The 19,356-nt window shown below is 37.7% G+C and overlaps 1 protein-coding gene across 12 annotated transcripts in view; it reads right to left on the reverse strand.

Annotated features, from left to right (window-relative positions):
• Window positions 1–19,356, reverse strand: part of PHF21A (PHD finger protein 21A) — a 164,007-nt gene that overhangs the window by 99,672 nt on the left and 44,979 nt on the right. The window lies entirely within an intron of this gene.

Below are 19,356 nucleotides of genomic sequence, written 5' to 3' on the forward strand. Positions count from 1 at the left end.
TATTGCCAAATAATATTCTATTGTATGGGTAAACCACATTTTACTTAACCATCTATCAGTTGATGAGTTGGTTCCACTTTTTGGCTATCGTGAATAATGGTGCTATGAACATTTGTGTACAAGTTTTGTTTGGACATATGTTTTCATTTCTCTTGGGCACATACCTAAGAATAAAATTGCTGACTCACACAGTAACTCTAAGGTTTTACATTTTGAGGAACTGCCAGACTGTTTTCCAAAGTGACTGTACCATTTTACATTCCCACCAGCAATGCTTGAAAAGAAGATAACTGAAGGGAAACCCCATAGAAGACCATTAATTGGGTGCCCGTTCAAGGAATAGCTAAACTAGTTCTGCAGAGTGACAACTTGTGCCACTGACAATAGGATGAAAATGCTTCACATCAAGTTTTAGAAAAAAGAGGTATTGGCCATTGGGGCATTTTCCTCCTGTTCTCCCTCTTTGCTCAGGCCCAGGTTCAGCCTAAGGGAATATCAGCAGCGTTTTACACATACTAATGTTGCTTGCTCCCTTCTCTAATAGAAAGTAATACAGAACTTACAGAGCCAGGCTTTAAAAAATCCTCTACCACTTCCCAGATTCACGTAGTAAGTAAGATCTGTTGTCCTTTGGCATCTCTAGAACTAACTAGTATGTAAAATGTGTGCACCCTTCTAAGCCAGGCCCTCACCATTCCCTTCAGTGCATCAGGTTGAGCCCAGCCCAATACAAACGTTCAGTGCAGGTCAAGCATATGCTAGCTCCAACACAGTGTATTCCTGCATAGTGGCATCTGCAAACCAAATAGAACTGGTAGGGAAACAGATGGCTTCTAAAAGGGGAAGAGTAGAAAAACAGAAGGTCAGGTAGAAAAGGGGTGGGGGAAAGAAGGGAACAGAAAGAGGATAAGAGAAAGATAGTTTCTGGTTTTGCTCTTCCCACCTGTCACAGCACTCCCCTTGCTGGCTGCCAGCATGCTCCCTTGCAAACACAGCTGCAAGTGACAAAGAGCAGCCATTGTCCTACTCAGGGGGTCCCTTCCATGTTCCATACTGTAAACTGTGCTGAAATGCCAACTGCTTACAAGAAAGGGAATTATATACCCATTGGAGCCACGAGTAGCAAACTGCCATCTATATCCAATAAATTAGCACCAGGACCCTAGGTTCCTTACAACGTAATATAAGACTACCCAGAAAAGAGTACAAAGCAACAGGATGATCAAGAGATTAAGTACTAAAAAATGTGGCTGATTTTCATTTTGTAGATTTGTCAGACCTGTGATTAACTTAATCAATGTAAGATCCTATTCTGTCATATATTTCAGGTAGTCACCACATGTTCAATTTGCTGTGGGGCTCTGCTCTTTTACAATTGAAATAAAATTAGCAAGTCTTTCCTCAGCAGAATTAAGGATTGCCACTAGGGACTGCCGATGCTTCACACCGAGTTGTAGAAGGGAAAGACACTGGCTGTTGGGGCCTTTTCCTCTTTTCCGGCCGCCCTCGCTGAGGCCTAAGCCAAAGCCAAGGCAAAGGGAACATAAGCAGCTTTTCACACACACACTAATGCCGCCAGCAGCGTTCCAGTGGCCTTGCTCACGGCAGGAGAAGGCGCAGTGACTAATACCGCTGGGTCTTGTTGAAGAGAAGTGGCTGGCTTCCTTTGATCAACTGAGTGGTGTGCTGATCAGTGTGATTTCCCTGTTCTGCTGACTGTGAGCACGTGGAGGAAAGCAGGAGCGCTGGCTTCTGAGAGGCCCACGCAGGGAAGCAAATTCCATAGCAGCAGAGTCACAGAAAGCAACAAGAAATAAAAGAGGGCTGACGTGGAAGCAGACACCTTAATTCTGCCAGCATGTGACTTACTGATACAAGGCTCTCTGGGAGGGGAATAAAGTAGGTGCTTCTGTAACTCTTAATTCATCAATTGCAGTACTACACGGAAGTACTACACGCAATGTTTAAGAGCAGAGTCCAAGCTCCTGAAACTATCTATCATTCAGAGAAGTTTTAGTCACTTCATTTTGATGGGGGAGAGAAAAAAATGGGAGTTAAGATTTTTTTAAAATTTAAATTGAATAACAAACAAACAAACAAACAAAAAACCAGGACCTCATCAGCATATGCAGCTCTTGGCACAGTTTTTGAGACAAAGGAAATATGCCCAGCACCTGAGTGTGTGCAGGGCCACAGCTGCACACCCTCTCTTCTGTTTGCCGGAGAAGCAGCTGCTGGGCTCACACAGTATGCATGGTATACAGATTTTTTCCTAGTAAGTTGCAAAGTTTACCTAAAGGTAAATATAGCAGTTTCCCAGTTCTCTGCTCCATTCAGCTGCTGCTGAGAAACACTCGGATATCTCAGATTTCATCAGCATATTGTACTCTTTCCTGGGGAACAACAGCAAAAAGTAGCTTTCTAAAAGCATAGTCCCTGAAGTACAATACACCCTATTTAAATGACTTCTTCCAAAAAGGATAACTTTCCACCTTTAAAGTTTTAATTCTTGATAGAGTATGTGATTTTTTACACTAGATCTAATCATTGCTGCTTTAAAGAGTAAATAGTCAATTGCAAATTGAGCAAATTGCTTTGGCTCTCCTCATTCCAGAAATGAAATGGATTAGGTCAGCAGGTGGCATGTCATTTCAGTGCTGCCTGGGGGCCCAAAATACAGTTAGGTCATTTTTATTCTGGTGACAGCAGGAATGAAAACCAGAGCATTTAACATGACCTTCCGCCTCCATTCTCACAGCCATCTTGGGCACAAAAGAGTTGACAGAAGCCCCTGAGCCTGCATGTCCAGCCTCTAGGCTGCTTCTAGAGCCTCCAGAGCTATCCAAGTTGAAGCTGCCCAGGGAAATCTGGGACAGGGCACTCTTGACTTTGACCTTCAGAGACACAAAGCTTTCCGTCCACCCAGGAAAGTGAGTTCTACTTAGCCATTCTTAAGCATGCCAACATGCAATTCCACTCAGCAGTACTTTCCCTGAAGACAGAAAGGTCATCACGCCTCTACTGTCCAGCCTCGGCTCCCAGGGAGCGAGGGATTGGAGGAAGAAATGGACTTACAAAAAGGAAGGTGATGGGGTTGGGGAGACAGGCAGAAGACAAGGTGAAGTGGGAGAAAAATCCTCTGTCCAGAAATCAGGAGCCTCCTGCAATGTTGGAACATTTAAATAATCCAACAGATTTTCTGTCAAGGCTCTTTCCCACCATATGTATTTCAAATTAGTACTGAAGTAGAATAAAAAACTGAGGTAGCCTCCCAAAGCTTGTTCCTCTGATAATAGTCAAAATGAGATCAGATTACTTAATTGTGTCTAGACTCTAAGGTGTCATGAGGTGATAATAGTCAACTTGTCAAAAAGAAGGAAAATGGCTTTTGATAATAATTTACAAATTTCAAGACTATATGTCATATCCTTAGGCAACTATATTTATTTTTGTAATTGTACTTCTCTTGTCATTTTTAGTAGTATCTACCTAGTAAAATAGAAAATAACATCAGCTTTAGAATCAGAAGCCCAAGCTCAGTAACTTAACTGAGGACCTATACTTTTTCTTTTTTTTTTTTTTTTGGAGGGGGGGAAGGGGAACAGGACTTTACTGGGGAACAGTGTGTTCTTCCGGGACTTTTTCCAAGTCAAGTTGTTGTCCTTTCAGTCTTAGTTGTGGAAGGCACAGCTCAGCTCCAGGTCCAGTTGCCATTGTTAGTTGCAGGGGGTGCAACCCACCATCTCTTGCGGGAGTCGAACCGGCAACCTTGTGGTTAGGAGCCTGCGCTCAAACCAACTGAGCCATCTGGCATTGGCACATGTGGGAATCGAACCGGCAGCCTTCGGCGTTAGGAGCACGGCGTTCCAACCACCTGAGCCACTGGACTGGCCTGGAACCTATATTTTTTGTCTTCCTAGTATCTTTTTAGGGAACTACGCTCACTATGTATTTAGTTCATCTAGAAATCATCTCAATCCTGCTTCAGGGGTGGCATGTGACGCAAGCCTGGTCAATGGGAAGACTCCAGTTCCCTGGCTACAGAGAAGGATGACAGGTTCAGGAATGAACCTGAAAATCATGTCCATGTTTTGTGCTGGTACTTCCAGGAAAACAAACAAGCAAACAAAAAACACTTTCTTCACTGGGGTTTATAAAACGGCAGATTGTAAACCAAGAGCTGTCAGAGGAACCACTGCCTGTACAGGATAATCTGTATACAAATGAAGCCAAAGGAAGAAGAAAGTGTCCCAAAACTTAGTTTAAGCCCCTAAATCCAGCTATGCCTGAAACCAGCTATATCCCTGAACTTACTAGTTATGTAAGTCAATAAATTATCTTTTTTACTTCAAAAACTTTAAGTTGAGTTTCTACCACTTGAATCCAAGAATCCTTACTAATCTAATATACCAGACAAATAAACTTGGACAAGTCATTCAGTCCCATTGCGTATCAGTTTTCTGAGCTCTAAGGAGGAATAAAAATCATGTTTGTTTACTTTACAGAATTGAAAACTGCTAAGTACTACGCAGGAGGCATTGATATTTTAACTAAAACAGAAGGTAAGGATAGAAGAAATAAGATATTCATGGGGCTGAATTGCTCCTAGCTGCTAGTGTTGGTAAGATAACATTCTACTTCTATTAGTTTTCTCATCATTTGCCCTGGTGGGGCCTGTGAAATCCTTATCAAACCAGTTAATCACCTAGTAAATCTTCAAGTGTTTTCCCTTTCATTTTTAGTTGACAAGACTTTCCACGTTCCTGGACATCTCTGAGCAAGTTACCTAAGTAGCATACTATGTAAGCAAAGGGATCACAGAAAGGGAAAATTAACAGTTCCATCTTCAAGGTTTCAATGTGCGTGTGCGTGTGTGTCTATAAATGTCCATGCATACACACATGTGCTGGGACATGAGGTAAAGGATTTACACATGAAGTCAAATGATGGCATGAAAAGAAGCTATTCCTATGATGAAAATCTAAATGCCGCAACTAATTTACTTATGTGCCCGACTGCCCCTTCCCCCAAAGCATTATTCTCAGAGCAGAATTGAACTATTAAAATTACATTTTCAATTCAAAATTCCTAATTAAATGTAATGTGTATTTTGGAATTTGTTGTAGTGTCCTGACAAATGCTTCATTTCACGGATCATATCTGAAAGAATAAAAACTTTCTATAAAAATGTACCTGATCTACAAAACATTAATATGAAAGAGTAATTAGTGAAACAAATACCTAAAAGTAAAGGTACTAACTTCTAGTCCTCTTTTGAGTGATATAAGTGGGAAAATAAATAAACAGAAAAAGCACAGCTATATTTTGCCAGAGCTTGGAAGAAAAATAACGAATGCACTACATTTTCAACTTTCAAAGTTTCTGGGTCTAACGATTAAGTATGAATAAAATCATTCTTATGAGTAGGTTTTATTTCAAGATGTTTTCAATACCTTTGACATCAATTAATTTTGTTCATTATATATAAAATGTTAACTACAAAGCTATGTTTGGTTAAAAGAATCCCATGGCTCAGCATTTCCTAACCTTACTCAGTGCTTCATAAAAACCGAACACTAATATTTTAAAGCAAATAAAAGATATGATGCTTTTCTAGAGGTTTCTGACTCACTAGAATGTTTTTGAAAGCTAAAATACATTGGTAAAAGTTGCACACTTCTAACTACAGAGAAGAGTCAACGAAGAATTTCAATCAACTCATTACGTTTCTTAAAGTATTTTTTCTAAAAGGAAAAGCTGAAAGAGTATTAATATGATAGTCATTCTTACAAATTACATTATGTAAAGTTTCTTCTCTAACAAAATTCAAACAAATTATTAGTTCTGACAAGCCAGCACCACATAAACATGTTCCCAGGTGATTTTCAGGAATTAAAAATGCTACGTTGTATTGGCTTGGGGCTATCCGGCTTAGTCTAGGCAATGCCAACAACTTTAAAATCAACTTGCCTTTTCCAACACATCTTTGTATGCCTGGGCCCCACTCCCAAAAATTCTAACTTAACTGGTCTACGATAGAGCCCTAGGTGCAGCATGTTTCAAGTGCTCTTCAGGTTACTTAGGGTACAAGTTAGGGTTGAGATCCACTAGTCTACAGGTAGATGTGGCCTTCAATATAAAGACTAGACTTTAATTTGAAAACTCTCCTACTACTATTGAGAAAATCATTACTACTTAAATCTCTACACTTTCACTAATATGCCACTAGAAGGTAAGCTCCTTAAGAAGAGAAACCCTATCAGACAGGTTTAGCACTGAGGCCACATAATAGGTGCTCCATAAACATTTGTGAATGAATGAATTAAAAGCTGAAAGGTACACTTCAGTTTTAATAGCTTGAAGCAATATAGTAGAAGCTTTCTTAAGCCAATAATGGTCAGGACCAGTAATTAATGAGAAAAAAGTCATATAAATCAGTAAACTATAAAAATTTGACAAGCATACTTAAGCATTTTAACTTAAATGAACATTCATTTGCTAATTTTGTAATATAGGACCAGGTCTTATGTTTGTATGGATCTACACGTTAAAGAGTGTCAAAATGTCTTTCTTTCCTTTCATAAATCATAACCACGATGCATCGTTTTGGTGAGAACTTAAGATGCTTTGAAGCAATCTGAATGTAGAATCCTGGACATTCATATTGTATTCCATTCTTTTACAGTTGTCTTTCCCAAATGTATCTGGGCAGCAATTTTTACTAACTCACCTTTATCAACTGTTTCCAAAGCATTTAACTTGGTTTTCATGGGAACAACTTGGTTTTTTCCTAAGTCATTGGTGTATGTAATAGTTAAACTACATAATTACAATTACAAGAACAAGTAACATAAACAGGTTTGGGGACATACGCAACCCACTCTCGATAACCATTTTACAACCATGGGAGACATGTGTGAGTACCTGGACAGCAACCTACTGGCCCCAAGCACTCAGGGGGAGGGCGGAATGACAGGTAAGCCAGTGAGTCCACTGACTTTTTTCTCCACAGAGCTTCAACTGTTACATAAATGCTAGCCACAGGCTTCTTCCCATTGACCTTTCCAATTCCCTAGAGCAGTCAATTCATCCCTTCACTGGCAGATCAGCTGAACTGAGACCCAACAAGAAGTGTCACCAGGTCTATATACTGCAGCATCAGAGGCTCATCAGGTGTAGAGGCAGGAATCATGGAATCTCTTAAATAAAACACCCCGACGATGCACATCCGGACTCCTTAAGTCACATGTATGGCACTTATCAGTTAACTATTAACTATCGTGGGATCCATTTAAAATATAATAGAAGACGAGCCTAAAATCAGAACTTCAAAAATGCTCAACCCATTCTTTCACATAGAGTTTTTGAAGTAAAAGCCTCAATAGACTAGACAAGTAGAATAGGTTTGTTTTGTTAATTTAGAATCAGCTCCCAGTCAGCAGGTGTCTCAAACGAGGACATTCTGGCAACAAAGAACTGCTGCCACCAGGAGGCTCTATAACGTACCTTTCATTGAAAGTCTTAAAATTTAAAATATTCTTCCTTCTTTATATTAGGTTGGTACAAAAGTAACTGCGGTTTAAAAGGTTACAAAAAAAAAATATTGCAAAACCGCAATTACTTTTGCACCAACATAATAGCTAGTATGATACCTTTGCAAATACATGAGTTTTCCATGGAAAGTTTTTTTCCCAATAAAGTTATAGTATTCCTGTTCCCTGCTCCCAGGTGCTAAGACCTCAGATTCTGGATTTTATCTTGTAAGAAAAAATGAGAACCACAGAAATTTTTTTAAATTAGGCAATTTTGTTTTTATTTAAACCTTTCCCAACGAAGCTGATAACTCTAACCTTATTCCATCAGGCACCTAGCAAAAGATTCTGAGAGTAAAACAGACTGCATTTTCATTGGTGTGGGCTGTTTGGGCCAGCGACTATGACACATTAACTCAAATTATTTCTAGGTTAAATGTGAAGGTGATGACAATGGCAAAAATGAGTATTTTCACTTTAAGGATCTGTTAACCTTGATTGTTTTCCAATTAATCTTAGCTACTATCACAGTCAAGACTTTAAAACAAGGACCTGGACTTTTAAAAAAACAGGTCATTGTTAACATGTTTTTTTAAAAAGAGTGGAGAAATTTGTTAACAACTGTTAATTTCTAGGAATCTAAACTTCAAGAGGGACACGTGATTTCTATTGTCCATGAAACATTTTTTAAATCTGTGTGTTCACTTCAGCAATAATGGCTTTCCCAATCAATGAATCAGGACTTCGCTGAAAAAACATAATGTCGATTTATTTCATAGATGCTCCTATTTAAAAGACCTTTAGACAGGGAAATGTTCAGATTTGCTATAGAATTCTTGTGCTTTGTGTTAGTAAATAAGCCATGTGCAGTCCTCCCCAGGGCTGAGTTCCATAAAACGATTCCATTATTTACAAGTACAAATAGTTTAGCCTTTCGCTAAGCTGATGAGCTTTTTACTTATCTATTTTAGAAACTAATCAAGTGCCACAGCTTATAAAGATAACTGATTTTATTTGCTTTAAATATAGTAAAAAAAAAATCAAGATAAAGTATTGGGGGGAAAAAACCCAAAATGTTAGCACAAAAAATAAAAATATTATTGGTATTAATCTGTGTTACTTTACATAAAAACCATAACCAAGGGTTTTTTCCCCCAAGTTCATATTGTGCTTGATTAAAGACAACAGCAGAATAGTTCTTTTCACTACATCTTGTCCAGGGGGCTATTAATGCGTAGACCTTTTTGTTTCCATCTTAGCACAACATGAACAGTTACTATATCACTGCAACTCACACAGCTATAATCTTTGGGTGTCTATGAGTTTCATAGATAGGGTATAGAATAGCCAGGATTCCTCATTTGAACCACAGAACACATTTATTTCAGCGATTATTTGATCACTGATCACAGGGACAGTACATAACTAGTACCATTCCAGATCCACAGGAATGTTAATTCAAGACATAAAACAGACAAAGCATTAGGGCTTACTTCTCCCATGGAACCCCGGCTGGTCTACAATCTGCAGAAGAGAATGAAATTTCTTGAAGTATATAGGAAAACTTATATTTTTTGTTCTCCATGGTTTGCTTCCTGAATAGAGGGATAAAAAAGAGAACTGGTGTCTCCTTTAAAATGTCATCTATACTATGGCTCAAGCTGAAATAAGTAAAATCAGCTAACACTCTACCTCCAGCAGCAGCAAAGGGTCTCAGTGCAAACAGGCAGCAGGCTGTCCCAGGGCCCGCCCCAGCTCACTTGAAGGAGTTTTGCCCCATCCCAAAACTGAGATTTGGTCTCAGGAGAAGGCACTACCCTGGCTAAATGCAACATAGATTTTCCAGGTGAAAGCTGACTCAGAGAAGAAAAGTATAAAAATATGATCCTTAGGGGAATATTCCTCTAAAACCCCAGGCTTACACAGCACATTTTTAAGTTTGTCACTGGGCAGACTGAACTGTTAACCTGACTGAGGGGTACAAAGGACTATCTGTGGGGAAAAAAAGTATAATCTGTTTTGGATGGAAATTCAAAACACACCTCATTTTCTACTTTGCAAAGGCTTTCCTGTCAGTTAATTTTCCAAGCATGGAGAAGAACTCCAGTCCTGTTACATCTTATCTATAATAAAGTCTCACCCAATGTGAAGGATCGCACTTAAACCTGCAGAAAACAAAAACCTAGAGAACCAAAACCTCTTTGCACTCTTCTGCTGCCTACCACAAGGGTAAGGAAAGGAGGAAGGTTGAACTGTTAATATTCCAAGATGTCAACTACCACAACCTCACAACTTCCAGTCACTTACTTAAGAGAACAATGAATGGATATATCCAACAAAGGAAATATTATGGCTTAAACTGTATTATACTGCTGGTAAAATGAAATCTGATTAAGACTTTAAAAGGATATTTTGAAGGTCAGTTCAAAGTGTTTCAAACTTCTAACACATGACTAAAAGAAAAGCTGGGACTTAGTCTTCAGGACTGACAAACTTTCAGCATCTAGAAGGATACCGGCCATAAAAAAGGTGCTCAGTAAATATCTGCCAAATAAATTGATCATTAAACCTTTTTGTTTACATTCAAGGTAGAATTCCATCCATCAACAGCTTATCATTTACGAAATGACCCTAAAAATGGATACAATCTTTCTAGAGAGCAAGCAGGTAATATAGGTTTCAGAAACTTTTTGGGGTATCTGCCTAACTCACAAATCCCTCTCTCTGAGAGGTGCTCCCTAATCTAGCCATGTCTGTACTAGTGACATAGTCCCCTAGCCAAAGCTGACTGGACAAGGGCTAGAGACCTGGCTCAAACCAGGCTGTTGCTAAAAATCTGGAATGAGAACAAGCCAGTGAGTCTGGGATGGTTTCTTGAATAGAGAAGATACAAACTTAGGAACCGTGCGGCCAGAGGCCTTCTGCTTGTCATGTGTACAGAGAAGCTGAGAAAGCCAGTCCGTAAAGAGGGGAAACGAAGCAGATGCAGAGAAGGACAAAGACAGACAAGAGACAGAGACTCTCCAGTTCCAGCCCCAAAAGCTGCCCCTGGGTTCCTGAGATGTCCTAATACGGGTACAATCAATTCTCCTTTATGCTTAACCTAGTTTGAGTTAAGACTCTTTTACTCGCAACAAACAAGTCTTCGCAAACACATGTAAAAAACATTTATTTCCTCCTGATCCTGTCGCTTTTTTTGTTTGGAAAATAATAAAAGTTACTGTCCAAATAATTTATGTCCAAGGATGTAGATGTACACAGCAGACTAGGCATAAAACAGTAAAAACCTGGGAACAATCCAAATTTCTAAAACTAGTGAACGGACTAAATAAACTCTATACCCACTAGTTTTCAGTTCACTAAAAACTAATATTCTTTAAGAATATTTAAAAATGGGAAGAAATGCTCAAGAGATGTAAAAAATTAAGTCTTTCAAAAATATTAAGTGAAATGCCAATCTCAATTTTATTTTTAACACAAATGTATGGCATAGAAAAAAAAAGGATCTAAAACGTGGAAGTGAGATCACAGCTACATCTGATTTTTCTCCTTGAATTTCCCAAATGATCATGCATGACTCGTTTAATGAGGGGGAAAAAGCTTAAAAAAATCATAGATTTCCATCCCCAATACCAATATTTCAGTCTCCTTCCACAGGTCTGGCAAAAAAGAAAGGAAAATGAAAAAGTTATATTCCATTAACAAATTATTTATTTAAAAATCAACTCATTGATTTTAAACAAAAAAGACTATTTTTGAGCAGATGGATTTTAGGAGGAAGGTCCACATTCCTGCTGGCCATTACTTATAATTTAGCAAAAATTCAAAGGGATAGAGCTTCTGAATATAAGCTGTCCTGAAACAAAAGCAGAAAGAGCAAACAACAGTCAAGGAAATGGGTATGGGAGGGCCCTTGTGATCTAGCTTTGTCCTATTTATACACCTCTCACTACTCTCCCTTTCATTTTAAATAAATGTAAATATCATAGTCTTCTTTGACTTTATTTTAAATTCAAAACAGCCTGGAGCCACGTGGCGTGGATTCCTGTCTGGCTCTACGACTTACCAGCTCAGAAACCCTGGGCAAGTGACTTAACCTCTCATCCATAAAATGGGGAGAACAGTACCTATCTCTTAGGGTTACTGTGCGGATAAAATGAATTAGTATATTTAAAGCACACAGAGAAGTGTTTGGCAAATGGTAAGTGCTGTATAATTGTAGCTATTACTAATAGTATAATATTTAACATTAACAGTAATGAAAAGAATACAAAGTGCTTTGTTTTCAAACTACACAAGCTGACCCTCTAATCTTCACCTGACAGAATCTCTGCTCTAGCAATCCTAAACTACTTGTTCATGGAATATGCAGTCATGCATTCGTGCTGTGACCTATTCATGTGCCTGTGCACACGCTGTTCTTTCTGCCTGGAAGGGCTTTGTCCACCTAGCAAATCCCTATTCATCCTTCAGCACTCAACTCAGCTCATGTGTGAAGGCTTCCATAACGCCCCACCACGATCTTCCCTTTCTGGATACCACACATATTCTGACTTCAGATTGTAATTGTTTACATGTCCGTATCTCCTCTGCAAGTCTGCACTCAGTGAGTAGGCTCTAAATATATATTTGTTGGAACTTAAATAATTCAAGGAGTAGTCATTTATTCATTTACTGCAAGCCAAGTACATCGATGAACAAAACAAGTAAAAATCACTGGACTCCTGAAGTTTATGCCATTTCTAGACTTTGAGAATAGTACCAGAAGATATCAATTTAAATGCAGAAGCGACACTATATCCTATGGGGCTAAACTCATGAGTAGTAATATGCTTTTATTATATTTACTATTATTATTATTATTAGAGCCTAAATTTATTCTCCACTCACAAGAGACAAGCAACCAACTAAAAAAGACACATTCATCTCTCGTGTAGATTCCTTAGGAATGTCTTAACCAAACTTCAGAGTCATCATGTGGCTTATACGAAGAAAAATGAAAAGGGAGAACTGGAGAGGCCCAAGTAGAGTCCTTAATACAGTCTGGGGAGGGACTGGAGGCCCAAGACTTAGTCAGCAGGTGACCTGACTCAGGAACCCAGGTTAATTCCACAAAACCAAATATCCTATCTAATGACAAATCTAGACTTTTCATTTTTCTATTTAGTTTTCTATTTAGTTCTATTTTTAATTGAAGTAATACATATGCATAGCTTTAAAAAAATACTACCACAATGCTTAGAATAAAAAACAGCAGTCCCTTGCATCAACCCTCTCCAACTCTCTAGTCCTGTGTTCCTATCTATTATTGTGATTTCTTGAGTTTTCACTTTAATCATTACCTACGGAATTGCTACTACAAATAACTGAAATTTAGTTCTTATATTACCGTCCCCCCTCCCACCCCCTACTACCATTATAGTCATATCACGACTTTTAGTTAAATCCATATTTAATAAGGTTTGTGTTATTAGAATCATGTAAATAACATTAATAGATGAGACAATAAGTATATTACAATTATACTTATTTTCTTGTACATTTTGTTATTCCTGGAACTAAAAATGCCTTGCTTTGTCATTTGCTTGGTTTTCTATATTCTTACCATTAATTCTTCCCTATACTCTCCAAAGAAGCTATAAAAGCTCTCTAAATAATGGCTCAAAACACATCATATAATCTAGCAGTCTTTGTTTTTCTTGGCTACATCTTTCCTAGAGACTTCATCCTCCTGATTGTTCTCTAAACCTGTTGTACAATCGTCATCTACCGTGTGTCCCTGAAAATCTAATGCGTCTTTTGGAGCAAAAATTATATAGTATAAGACTGGGTCTTATATTATAGTAAAACAAGACCGGATCTTACATTATAGTAAAATAAGACCGGGTCTTATATTAATTTTTGCTTCAAAAGACGCATTAGAGTTGATTGTCTGGCTAGGTCTTACTTTCAGGGAAACACGGTAGGTTTTTCCTCCATCAAATCGGATTTTCTTCATCTCTCTTTTGTATTGGATTCCCTCTTTTCTGGATCCATGTCTTCATCTTTATTGGTTTATTTTCTTATTTTGATGGAGCACATCTTCCAGGAGCTTCCTCAAAAAGGTGCATGGGAGGTAAGTTTTGTGACCTTGCATGTCCACAATGTCTCCATCTACCCTCAGACTTGATCAAGTGTTGTGTTGGGTATAGAATTCTACATTGGAAATTACTGTTCTTCAGAATTCCAAAAGCATCATTTCACTGAATTCTAGATTTCTGTGTTGCTGCTGAGAAGTCTGATGCCATCTGTTTCCCAATCCTTGTTCTGTGTTTTTTTTTCTCTAAGGAAGCTTTTAGGATATTCTATTCCTGTTGTTCAGCAGTTTCACAATGCTGTGCCTTGGTAAGGGGGTGTGGGTCTTTTTTCATTCAGTTTTAGGAACTCCATAAATTCTATTAATCTGGAATGCATACTCTTCAGTTCCAAGAAACTTACATTAGATATTGGATAATATTCCCTTCTCCATTTTCTGTTCTTAGAATTTCTATTGGTCAAGCATTAGGCCTTCCAGATTGATCCTCTAAAATTTTTCTCTTCCACTATCCATCCCTTTGTCCCTTCTGTTTATTGAGAGATTGCTCCAATTGCATTTTCTAAACCTTTTATTTTTTTATTATCAAGAATTCTTTTTGTTTTCCAATTGTTCCTTTATTCCTGGCATCCTGTTCTTGTTTCACAGATGCAGTACCTTCTCTTATTGATCTGAGGACCTAAAGTTATAGTTATTTTGAATTGTCCCTTCCAGTTCTCCGGGTGTGTTCTGCCTTTCATGTACATGGCTTACTTTAAAAGCTGGGATTCTTGGCTGTTATGTTCATATTTAAGAATGAAGGGCTAAGAATGTGCAGCAAGTAGAACTCTGATACATTGCTGGTGGGAATGGAAAATGGTACAACCGCTGTGGAAACATTCTTTAGAAAGTTAAAAATACACCTACCATACCACCCAGCCACATCTAGGTATTTACCTAAGAGAAATGAAAGCATATCTCCACACAAAGATTTATATATGAATATTCATAGTAGTTTTATTTCTAATTGCTAAAAACTAGACCAATCCAGAGTGCATACTGTTTAAGTCCATTTATTAAAATTCTAAAATATGTACTTAACCTATAGGGACAAAAAGCAGACTAATGTTTGCCTGGGACAGGACTGGGTGAGAGGGGAGGAAGAGACAGATTACCAAATGGCACAAAAAAACTTTCAGAGGTGATAGATATGTTCATTAACTTGATTGTGGTAGTGACTTCACCCCATTAAAAATTAAAATCTTTTACAATGTCAGAGGGGCCATAGATTGGCCGGGATGGGCTGGGGTGTGGGGGGTGGTCGTATCACTTTGTGAGGGGTGTACACATCTAACTATTACATTATTTTGTACACCTGAAACTAATAAAAAAATTAAACTCTTTTAAAAATCTGTGCTTATTTTACATTAATTATGCCTCAAAAAATCTATGAAAGAGAGAGAAATGCAAAATAAAAGAGACTTAAAAAAAAAAAAGAGATGCTAAAAATGAACTGAAAACTATGGGGCTGACATGTCTCAGAGGGCCTTCTCCTTATTTAGTATACAGTTGATCCTTGAGCAACTTGAGATTTAACTACACAGGTCAACTTACCTGTGAAATTTTTTCAATATATACATATAGTACTGTAAATGTATTTTCCCTTCCTTATGATTTTTATTTATTTATTTTTATTTTTTTACAGGGGGACAGTGTGTTTTTTTCCAGGGCCCATCAACTCCAAGTCAAGTCATTGTCCTTCAATCTAGTTGTGGAGGGCGTAGCTTAGCTCCAAGTCCAGTCACCGCTTTCAATCTTTAGTTGCGGGAGGCACAGCCCATCATCCCATGTGGGAATTGAACCGGCAACCTTGTTGTTGAGAACTCATGTGCTAACCAACTGAGCCATCCAGCCACCCCGTTACAATTTTCTTAACATTTTCTTTTCTCTAGCTCACTGTATTGTAAGAATACAGTATATAATACATATAACATACAAAATATGTGTTAATCAACTGTTTATATTATCAGTAAAGCTTCCAGTCAATAGTAGGCTATTAGTCAAGTTTTTGAAGAGTCAAAGTTATATGCGGATTTTTGAGTGCATGGGGGGGTCGGCATCTCTCACCCCCAAGTTGTTCAAGGGTCAAGTGTATACTCTGCAAAGTATGGCACTCACTCCTGCCCTAGACTGTTTTACTGGGTCTAATATCTCTGAGTTAAGGGCATCTCTGGTTCAATTTCTCTAGAGTGAGAGTTGGCAAACTTTCTATACACGGCCAGATCGTAACTACTCAACTCTGCTGTTGGGAGCACAAAAGCAACCATAGACAATATGTAAATGAAAGATGTGGTTATGTTTCAATAACTTTATTTACAAAAACTGTTGGCAGGCCAGATTTGGCTCAGGTGCAGGCCATAGTTTGTCAACCCCTGCTCTAGAAAATCATACTAGTCTTTCCATCTTCGGAGAACTAATCAATTTCTCTTCAGAAGTGATGGCTATAAAATGCTTTATAACTTTATAAAGAAGATACTTAAGCAAGTAAAAAGGGGAAGAGAAGTCATGAAAAGGGGATACTAGACATTGAAACAGTTATATATAATCTTGTCAGCTATTAGCAGCAGACGAGGCTCAGGGGGAGTATCCTGATAACTTGCACACACTGTTTCAGCTGATGAACTCACATCTAGGACAAACAGAAATCAGAGTAAGAAAGGTGTGTGTCTTCAGAAGTTTTTATGACAGATGTTTATAGATGGCTTCCAACTGTTACTTTTGTGTACCTTGACTTTGGTTGGGGGGTTTAGGTATGAATAACAGTCTGGGAGATTTCACTCCAGATTAAAAAGTAAATACCCCATGAAAAACAACCGGACCAGTGGTTTCACATAAATACTGCACAGGTGGGATGAACTAGACGACATCCTAGGGAATTCCTAAGCTCTGGATAAAGATTAGGTCAGATTCCCCTCATAATTCAAGGATCTCTAAGAAAATAATTCTAAATTCTGATGTGATGTGCCAGTCACAATAGTTTGGTTATGAATGAGAGAGGGTAACATTCTCTGGTTATTGGTATCAGAGGCTAGAGATAGTTATGTATCAGGTTACCATTATTAGACTACAAGAACTAATGTACTTACTTGACTAAAAGTCAATGAAGCCTAAAGGCAATGTAATTATTGTGCCTAATGCCCTATTTAAAAAATATCTGATAGATAAAGGTCCACAAAGTAATTTAAGAATATAGTTTACTCAATAAAACTGAACGAAGAGTACAGTGATCTGGATTCTAATCTTGAAACTGATAGATTAATTATATAATCATGGCTAAGTCACAAACAGCCCATGTCCCAGTTTATGTTACAATGATGTACTCATGACAGATGTGAAATGTTCTGAACTCCTTTAAAAAGTAGTACTTTACATGTAAGATGAAGGTGTTACATGAGATGAAATTAGCCACCATGACTAAAGCCAACAATTTCCATTTAAATAGAACTTACCTCCAAAAATATTCAGTGCACTCAATAGATATACACATTCATTAACTCCTAAAAGGTATTACCAAACATTCCATAAATAAGGAAACAGACATATTAAACTATTTAATAACTCAAAATCTATCAAGAGGTCTGTTACAGAGTCCGGAACAGAATCAAACTCCCAGTGTCTCCCCCCCACACACATAGTCCATTGTTCAAGTCACCTACTTAGCTTAAATTACGTTGTTCTATGCATCAGAAATATAATTAGTTATGGCAGGAACAGAAACTTGTCTCCCAAAGGCTTCAGAATCCATTTTACTAAAATGTGTTCAAATTTAAAATGAGAATGGTTCCATAAATGGCAACTATTTATTAAACCCAGAGAAGTATTTCATCTTGTGTTAGGTTGCACAATATGTACCGTGTTTCCCCGAAAATAAGACCTAACTGGACCATCAGCTTGAATGTGCCTTTTGGAGCAAAAATTAATATAAGACCCAGTGTTATATTATAGTATATTATATTGTATTATATTATACCCAGTCTTATATTAAAATAAGACCGGGTCTTATATTAATTTTTGCTCTAAAAGACGCATTTGAGCTGATGGTCTGGCCAGGTCTTATTTTTTGGGAAACACGGTAAGGAATACAGACTATAACTTTTAAACATGAATCAGAGAAACAAGCCAGTACTACTGACCAAAGACTATGAAGAGGTCCACCTCTCTAAAAAGGAATAAGAAAAACAGGAGAAAGGGTGAAAGAAAAACAAAACCTAAAACCAAAAGGTAATTCTACGGAATGCGATGGAATAGTTATACCATGGACAAATGGCATGAAAAATATATCTCGAAAAAAGCGTCAGATACATACTAATCCATCTTCCAATTAGCAAAGCTCTTTTCCCCCCAATAGTTTATTGCCTGGGAAAAACTAGGTACTCTCATATATGCTGTTAATCTGATACAGGCTTTTCTGGAGGTTGTTTGGAAATAAGTAGCAAAAGTTTGTTTGTTTGTTTTCAATATAGTAAACATTTCTGTATAACCTTTGACCAAGGGTGGTTAATGGATTATTTTTGTCAATTCTTCATAATGTCTGTTATAAAATTATATATGCACACCCTTGTCATGTAATTTTGTAAGGTTTGGCCACACGATTTGTTTTGGCTAACGACGTTAAAAGACTTGATGCCAGCAGAGACTTAAAATATGTTTTGGTAGTTTAGCTTGTTTCTTGCATTCCAGTTATAAACCATGAAATGAGTCTGCCCCAGGTAGCTGCTGCCCCTTCATGCTAGGCCTCAGAATGAATATATTTAGAGTGGATCTAACCCAACCTGCAGCCTGGAGGCAGGGCCAGCCAACCCACAAACTGAAGTAGGTGTGCCTGACCAAGCCCAGCTAGATCAGGAGAACCCCAGGCGATCTATAGACCCAGTGTGAAAATAAACACTTAGTGTTATAAGCCACTCGGTTAAAACACTGGTTTGTTATACAGAACTGTTATGGCAATAGCTGACCAATACACCCAGTAATTTCACACCTAATTATTTATCCTAATCAGAAAGAAACAGATTCCCATACAAGGGTGTTCATCACAGCAACATTTACAATAGTAAAAAACTGGAAACACTCTACATCAATAGAGGAATAGTTAAATAAATTATGATCTAGCCAGACCATTAAATATTTGAAGCTATTAAAAATAATGTTTTTAAAGCACACTCAAAAATGTAAGATGTTCATAAAATTTTAAATTTAAAAGGCATAAAAAACAAGATGCATTGTTTTTAAAAAATTGTCTATAAGTAGAGAAAAAGATCAAGAGAATAAAATAACTCATTTAAGAAATACAAATGCTTTTCTGTGCTAAATATCTTATGCTCAATATTATACTAAGTACTATACTCGGAATAAAGAAGTAAATAAGAACAAACATGTTCCCTGACTTCCTGAAACTAACAGTCTACTGAGGAAGACAGATTATTTTAAAAAGTAATCACATATATGTAATTATAAATAATTAGCTCCTGTGGCAGAAAGTACTAATCATCTTCAGTATTTATTCCCCCTTCTTCCTCAGTACCAGAGCCCCTGAGTTTTATCTGCCCATGGCCACCTGAAGAGACTATGCTTCTCAGCTTTCCTTGCTCCTACTGACTTAAGTTCTGACCAATGGGATCTAAATGGAAGTGGTACACGCAACTTTCAGTAAACACCCTTAAAAATAAAGGGCTCGCTCTTCGTTGCTTTTCCCCTTTCTTACCAGATGGAGCA

The sequence above is a fragment of the Rhinolophus sinicus genome, linkage group LG06 (genome assembly GCF_036562045.2).
Source record: "Rhinolophus sinicus isolate RSC01 linkage group LG06, ASM3656204v1, whole genome shotgun sequence".
NCBI lineage: Eukaryota > Metazoa > Chordata > Mammalia > Chiroptera > Rhinolophidae > Rhinolophus > Rhinolophus sinicus.